This window comes from Cannabis sativa, chromosome 9, assembly GCF_029168945.1.
Source record: "Cannabis sativa cultivar Pink pepper isolate KNU-18-1 chromosome 9, ASM2916894v1, whole genome shotgun sequence".
NCBI classification, from domain to species: Eukaryota; Viridiplantae; Streptophyta; class Magnoliopsida; order Rosales; family Cannabaceae; genus Cannabis; species Cannabis sativa.
Genome location: NC_083609.1, coordinates 25,711,324 through 25,720,030, shown reverse-complemented (window position 1 = coordinate 25,720,030; position 8,707 = coordinate 25,711,324).

The following is an 8,707-nucleotide window of genomic DNA, read 5'->3' as shown; positions in this document are numbered from 1 at the left end:
TCAGAAGATTTCCATATACCCGCAATCGACGTAAAACATATCAAGTCGACCTCAAAAAGAAGGATGTTTCCAGCTCGCCATTGGAATCACTTCAGTCTAGTTTCTGTCGAGACATCTCCAGATTCAACTATTAAAGACGTGTTTAAAACACGATATTTCTGACCCAGTAAAAGCGGGAAAATTACAGCTAAATGATTTTCAAAATCATACACCGCATTTACATTTCATAATATGTAATCAGATCCCACGATTTAAGGGATAATGACTGTAAATTACATTTTGGTCAGCTTTGTAATTAACTGCCACTATGCAATTGTAAATAGTGGCAAACAATCTCAAAAAGGGGACGAAAAAAAACTCTTACACGAGAGGCCCTTAAAAATCATACTAAGAAATTTGAATAAGATTATCTCGTGGACTATGCAGAATTTTAACTGCAAAACCACGTAATAGAAAACCTTGGTGTTCATTTTTTTATTTTTCTATAGCTTTATTTTTTCTGTGTTGAATTATCATCGTCAGGCTCAAATTTGGTTAACGAAAATCTGCGTTAACAATTATAGTAAATAGTAAGAGTTTAAGGAGAAGAAAAGAACTAGGATGAAGAACACTTTGAAGTCGCGATATCTGTCTCTTCCTTCCTTTCTCTCTAAGTTTCTCTCTTAGTTTGGTAGCTTTAGGATTATCTGCTAATTAAGAGTTTTGGAGTTTTTTTGAGCTCTAGAAACCTCCTAAAAACAGTAATAATAATTTGTTTATATAGTCTAACAAAGTTCCCTAAAATATACTAAAAAGATTTAAAATTTAAACTTAAAAATAAATAACAATCGCAACTCTACTTGAAAAGCTATCTTGTTTTTTTTTTTGTTTTAGAAATTTTCTGTTGCGACGACTGATAGTATTTTAGCCTTAACTCTCTTAATATTGCTTGGAATTAGACGATTCAAGATGTTTCGAAAAGCTAGGAATGAGATATAAAACTTTAATGTCGAGATCCAAGTCTAGTTCTACTTTTAAGATTGTCCAAATTTGCAATTAAGTTCTACCTTGTAAACTGAGCTCGCTAGCTTCCACTATTTTTTACCAAAATATTCTAAAATCTCTCCAAACACTTCTACAAAAGGTACTATTTGTGTTGGTCAATGCGTCTCACCAAAATGGTTGACCGAGGCCAAAAATCAGGGGTAATTTTATGCTTCAGAGTATAACCGAAGCTAAAAAAATAACAATTAGGGTCGGCTCATTCCCCGACACAAAAAGTAGAACCTAGGAAAAATGTGACAATTTTAAAAATTATCTTGCATCAGTGGAATAGTGAAGCCAATTTCTTTTGCTTCGGTTAGAAATTGAGGTTAATACATTTGCCACAGTTATCCACCAAAGAAAAAAGATTACTACATTTGTAAAACTCAATTTTCACAAACTTTAATTTTATTTTCACGCATCAGAGACCCATCCTATTTCGAAACCCTAGCAGACCCATCCCCCATTTTGAAACCCAGCACAGCGCGCCAGCCACCGTTTAGAAAGACTGTCGGCCGCCCACCGTCCTGTTGGAAATTATTTTACCAGGATCTTAGATCTACTCACAAGTATGTTTATTAACACCCAAGTCATAAGAAGGTGAGTTCCTAGAAACTCTCCCACTACGACAAGGTACCGTGAATTATGTCTAAGAAAACTAAATGGTATTAACCTCTTTGGTTGTGACAAGACAACAGAGGCAGTGGGATCGTCATATGTCATATAAGATGATAGAACACTTTTGGAATCAAGAAAAAATATCTCATTTATTTGCTACTTGATTTTCAGACTTAGTCTTTTTCTTAAAAAAGTAGTATTTGTTTGAACAAACACTTTCTTATCTATTGACTATGGGATGGTCCACCCCTAATCACTTAGAATAGCTAACAAACCATGGTTAACAGTTCTAGCTTTTCTTAAGATTTTGATTAGGTCATCCATGAATCTAGTAATGATTTACATTAAGTATACAACCATTACATCATTCTGAAATTGTATTACCATAAAAGGAATTAGGCAACGACTAGTAACTAATCATCAACATGCAACTCAAAATTTCTAGGGAGGTAAGTTTGGATATAATTCAAAAATCAAATTAATGATCTTTGAACTGCATATCTACTAACTATTTCTCCACCCCTAACAGTTCGCAAGATCTTTAACCACTTACCTTAATGGTTTTAACCATTGCTAGAAATTAATGAAATTTTTCAAAAATTTCAAATTTCTTGCTAAAAGGTATAATCTAGAGTTATCGTTTTAAGAATACAACAAAAAACTCATATCCACCCCTGAATGTACATCCATATGGGAATGAGATGAACTACTTTCAGTGGATATAGGCATATTAACTCTTTACAGAGATTGATCTTGTCAAATCCACTATGAACAAGATACAAATGCCATAGATTAAAAAAATGTGGTAGTGTCTTTTGATGACTTAGGTTTAGTTACATCAAAGAATTCTTATAATAGTGCAAGTGGATTCTGGTCACAAAATACCTAACTCATATTCCATACAGTTTGAATCCATTAATATAAGATGGATATTAAACACTTGAGCAAGTGTAACTGTATTGTATTCTGGAATTAGAAATATAAGAAAATTTCTGTTTGGATTCTAAAATTAAAGTCAAAGACTTAAATTCAACCAAATATAATGAGTAATTCTTTCTTGGACCACCACTAATATTTAAACTCTAAGTCAGATTTGCCCATACAAGTAGGAGATTTCTAAGATTGAGGATTTATATCAATTGGGAATAGAATTTCGGGATTATAATCATATGCGTCATTTAATTTCTTAAGAGAAAATATAATTACATGAAATGATTTATAGACCATTCATCCAATGATATGTTATTGAGCTAATTCGCAATGAATAAGCTAAGAGGAATTAGGATAATTTCGTTTATAAATAAGAATCCAACGATGCTTCGATTAGCGAATGTCAAAGTAATCTTATTTATACAATCTTCTTGTTTGACATCGTTAAAATACTAATCTAAGGTGTCATCAATTAATGAACAGCTAGATGTCGCATATACAATATTTATCTTTCGAGATCTAACACTATTATGTATGTCTAATGGTGAAAATCCACTAGGGATTTATCTCATTAGATAAACAAACATGTTAGACCAACAATGAAGATTCGAAATTAAACTACAATTTAATAACAGAAAATAACATGGTTCAATATAAATTCATACACAATTTAGAAATTATTAAACATATAGCAAGTAGGAATGACAAGTAAAAATACTAAAACATACAATCCTAAATAATTTCCAAGGTTTCGAACAAACTGATACAGTGTCCCGGTAGGCGAGAGTCAAACTATCATTCATTGAATAGAGTTGTCAGCTCATCTAAAGTAGAAACCATTCTAGCAACCTTTTATTCGATCAAAGTAAGAATCCAACGTTGTCCCGGTAGGCGAGAGTCAAGGTTATTCTCATTTTATGAGCTTCCACCATTGTTTCATGTTTTATAAGTTTATATCTAAGTAGTCACCGTAGGGGAGAGTCTAATAGAGACGAAAACTTACAAAACACTTATCAAAGGAGATCTTACGGTGTTAAATGCGTTCAACGAATAACCATCCATAGGGGGACGAAGTCTAGCGTCTCGAGGTTACATTGAAAACATTTAACTATTGTAAGACCAACAATGGAGATCGAATATCTTAATAATAATAAAGCTCATTATTTTAAAGTGAGTTGTATTTTCTTTGATTCTCTTTATTTAATCTATTTATTTTAAATATATATTTATTTAATAAAAATTTCCAATTTAGAATGAAAAATTCTAAATATAAATTTTAATTTAATATTTATAAATTTTACTTAGATGGATATGAAAATAATATAAATTATTTCCATCTTAGTAATAATTTTCAATAAATATTTAGAAAAATATTCAATTTAAGTTGTTACAAAATTAATTTAAATTAATTTACAACTCAAATTTAATTTTCTATAAATATATATTGCATTTCGAAAAATTAAAGTATTTAAGAATACAATTTTCGAAATTGCGTATTAAAATAAAAAATAAATCCTGGAAAAATTATTCTAATTTAATGTTGGCCCAAAATTAATTTACAGCAAAAATTATAATTTTCCTATTTAATTAAATATATAAGAAAAATTTCAAATATTTAAGTATGATGATGAAAATCAACTTAAATATTAATTTTCTATTTAATTAAATACATTAGAAAAATACTTCAAGCAAAAATATCATCTATCTAGATTTTCCTTTGACTAATTAATTCAATTTCTAATAATATACTTTAATTCAATTTATTTTAAATTAATCAATAAAAGAAAAAAATCATTGATTTAAGTTGATCCAAGAATTAATTAAAATAAATAATTAATTTACAACTTAATCTATTTTTCAAGATAAATTCAAAATCATCTTGCATTATGAAATACAATTTCGAAAAATTGATTAATAAAATAAAGAAAAATATATTTTACTTTATTATTTTAATTAATCATTAAATGAAAAAATCATTGATTTAAGTTGGTCCAAAATTAAAATAAATAATTTACAACTTTAATCTATTTTTCAAATAAAATTCGAAATTCTAGCATTTAAGAAATGCAATTTCGAAATTTGATTAATAAAATAAAGAAAAAATATATTTTGAAAATTATTTAAATTTAGTTGAAAAAATAAATTTCAACTAAAAATAATTTTTTATTTAATTAAGTGTCATGAAAAAGAAATATTTAAGTGTCATGATGAAAATCAACTTAGATATTTAATTTTCAAATTAATTAAATGTATTAAATTCAAGAAATAAATAATTAAGTGTAGAGAAGGCTTAATTATTAATCTCTAGTTTAATACTAGGAAAAAATAAATTGTACCAAAATTAATTATTTAAATAATTAATTTCACAATGTATAATATTTTCCTATTTAATATTAGAAATAATAAGTAGTCTAGAAATAACTATCTAGAAAATATCTTATTTGACTAAGTATCTTTTCCACAAAATTTGAAAAAATATCTAATTTAAGTTGTATCAGAAAAAATCTAGAACTTAAATATTTTCAAATTTAAATTTAATTAAATATCAAAAATTAAAGTTATAACCACTTAATTTGAAAATATTCCATTTTAAGTTAATATTCGAAAAGATATTAACTTAAAAAATATCTAAAATATTTCATTTTAAGTTAATATTCGAAAAGATATTAACTTAAAAAATATCTAAAGAATCTTAATAACCAATGCCTAAAATTCCTCAACTTAATTTTGAAATTTAAAATTCAAAAGATATTCAGATTTAAGTTGATTAGTTGTAGATTAATAATTATCAACTTAAATAGGAATATTTAATGGAAATTTTAAATTAAGCTGCAGAACGAATCTAGATGGTTATAATTCCATATTTAATTAAATACAAAAAAATACATATAGTTTAGCTTAGAATATAAAATTCTTTAAACTATAATTTTGTTAAATTAATTTCAAAATAAATGAAATTAATTATGTTGCTAATCAATTTTATTAGGTTAAACTAGTTTAATTAACCTAGTATAGTTATTCAAATCAGGCAAATGGGCCTTCACAATTGGGGTGGTTCATGTGAGGGGGTGCTGGGTTCAGTATGTCGTACCCACTACTATGGCTCCCAACTCTCACACAAGGCCCAAAAGAGAGGAATTTAACCTTAAAATGAACAACTGTTATTAATTGAATAGGCCCAAAAACGAAATGGGCCTAAATAAAATCTATCAAGAACTATGACATTTTATATAGCAACAACAACCTATATGCATCTATAATGAAATTAAACACATAGGCTCACACAGGCACACTTTGGATGGGTCCTATCATGTTGCTAGGTCATACACAGATGAAAGAAGATTGTAAATATACCTGTTACAAATTATTAACTTGACCAAGGGAGCCATGAGTTAAAATCAGATCATTGGATCTGTCAACAAGTTAACCATGGCTATTTGCAATCAAGCAATAATAGGTTTTGAAAACTTACACATAAGCTAAAACACATACTCATGCAACAAGGTTAGCTGGATAGTTGGATGTAGGATTTATTTAATTTTAAATTCAATAATTTCGAAATAATTAATTAAATAAATAAAATATTTATTTTCGAAAAATTAAATAAAATAAAAGAAATTTCGAAATTTAAAAAAAAATTAAATTTAAAATTAAACCTACAATTTTGAAAAATTAGGTTTCAACCAACCTAAATATCATTTCAAAATTTGCTAACTATTTTTAAAAATTAAATGTTATTTTATAAATAAAAATTAAATAAAAAATTAAAAATAGATAAATGAATATCTTTTTCAGATTTGAAATGTAATTTAAATAAATAAAATAACAAAATTTAAAAGTTAGCAAAATATCTTACATCTATTTAAAATTTCATAATTATAGTTATCTTATTTTAAATTTAAATAAGGTCAAATTATTTAAAAAAAAAATTAATTTAAAATATTTAAAATCTGACCTTAAATTTAAAAATAAGATAAGATATAATCAAATTTAAAAATAAGATAGATTATTAAGCAAAAAAGATAGATACTAACTATTTTTAAATTCAAATTACACTAATATCTTGAATTAAATTTAAAAAATATTAAATTAATTCATAATGATAATTAAAATTGAATTAGGAATTGTAATAGTATAAATACAGAACTACACAAAAAATCGGAAGTTCATTCCATGAAAAAACATGAAAAATCGAAGAAAAACGAAAAAAAATGCGAGCTGTACGGACAGTTTTCACGCGCGCATGAGAATTTCAGCACAACTCTGTTTTTTTCGAATCTTCAAAAAATCATAACCAATTCAAATTAAATCGAAATTGAGTTCTGTAAAAAAATAACTTGCTTAATTTTTTCCATACTATCCAATAAAAATAATTCCAGAAACAGATATTCAATTATTTTTCACAAAAATTCACAAACATCAATCAATCATCAAATAACACTCAATACAACATGATACCATCCAAAAAACATCAAACAATCGTTTTAAAGTCCAAATTTCTTGCAAGCAAATCAATTACCATGGCTCTGAGGCCAGTTGTTGGAAATTATTTTACCAGGATCTTAGATCTACTCACAAGTATGTTTATTAACACCCTAAATATGAACTTTCTAAAACAATGAAATAAACACGTATAAAGTTTAAGAAACCTTACATTGGGTGCAGCGGAACATAATGACTCCTTCCGTTCAGATATCTAGCCCTTGATTCCTTTCTGTAGCAGAGCATTATCAATATCTGAACCTGGATCTCTTTCTCTGAATCTTTGATGCTGAAACTCCTTCTTGTTGAATGTCTTTCTTCACGATCTTCCTCACTATGATTGAGGTATCACTTGCTGTGTGTGGGCACTACTCATACACTAAGAATTTCGAAATTTAAGAGGGAAGAAAGACAGAGGGAGCGGTCGGAAAGATAGGGAGAGAGAAGGCTCAGGTTTTTCTGAATCAGAAGTGTAATTTTCTTGAAGCCTTCACTATCTATTTATAGCATTCCACTAGGGTTAGGTTTGAATTATTTGGCATTAAAATAATGAAAATATCAGTTTAAATTGCCTACAAAAGTGGCCAGCCATGCTTAGTGGATTTGGGCCTCACTTTTTGCAATTTTGCAGTTTTACCTTTTCTGCATCTGATTTTCTCAAAAACGCCAATTTTCTAATTCAACCATTTAAATGCCAATTCTAACTATTTAATAACTATAAATAATTATTAAATAATATTGTCATTTATCATATTTATTAATTGAACCATACAAAGTATCATAATTAACAAATATGCCCCTAAAACTATTTCTTTACAATTTCGCCCTTACTAAGTGAAAATTTCACAAATAGACATAGTCTAAATTGAGAATTGTAATTGATTAATCAAAACCAATTATATGAGTCTTACAAGCAATATTATCTCAACTAGTGCGGGGACCATGGGTCTATATAACCGAGCTTCCAATAAGTAGATCAAGAATTTATTACTAAAATTCACTAACTTATTAATTCTTCGTTGAATCCACGCATAGAACTTAGAATTGCACTCTCAGTTATATAGAATGCTCTATATGTTTCACCATATAGACACATCATTAGTTATCCATTGTTATAATCCTAATGTGATCAATGATCCTCTATATGAATGATCTACACTGTAAAGGGATTAGATTACCGTTACACCCTACAATGTATTTTATCCTTAAAACACTTGACCCCGTATAAATGATATTTCAGCTTATGTGAAATGAGTACTCTGTTGGAAATTATTTTACCAGGATCTTCGATCTACTCACAAGTATGTTTATTAACATCCTAAATAAGAACTTTCTAAAACGATAAATTAAACACATATAAAGTTTAAGAAACCTTACATTGGGTGCAGCGGAATTAAATGACTCCTTCCGTTCAGATATCTAGCCCTTGATTCCTTTCTGTAGCAGAGCATTATCAATATCTGAACCTGGATCTCTTTCTCTGAATCTTTGATGCTGAAACTCCTTTGCTGATGATCTTTCTTCACGATCTTCCTCACTATGATTGAGGTATCACTTGATGTGTGTGGGCACTACTCTAATCACTAAGGATTTCGAAATTCAAAGGAAGAGAAAGAAGAAGTGGCAGCTAAAGATAGGGAGAGAGAAGGCTCAG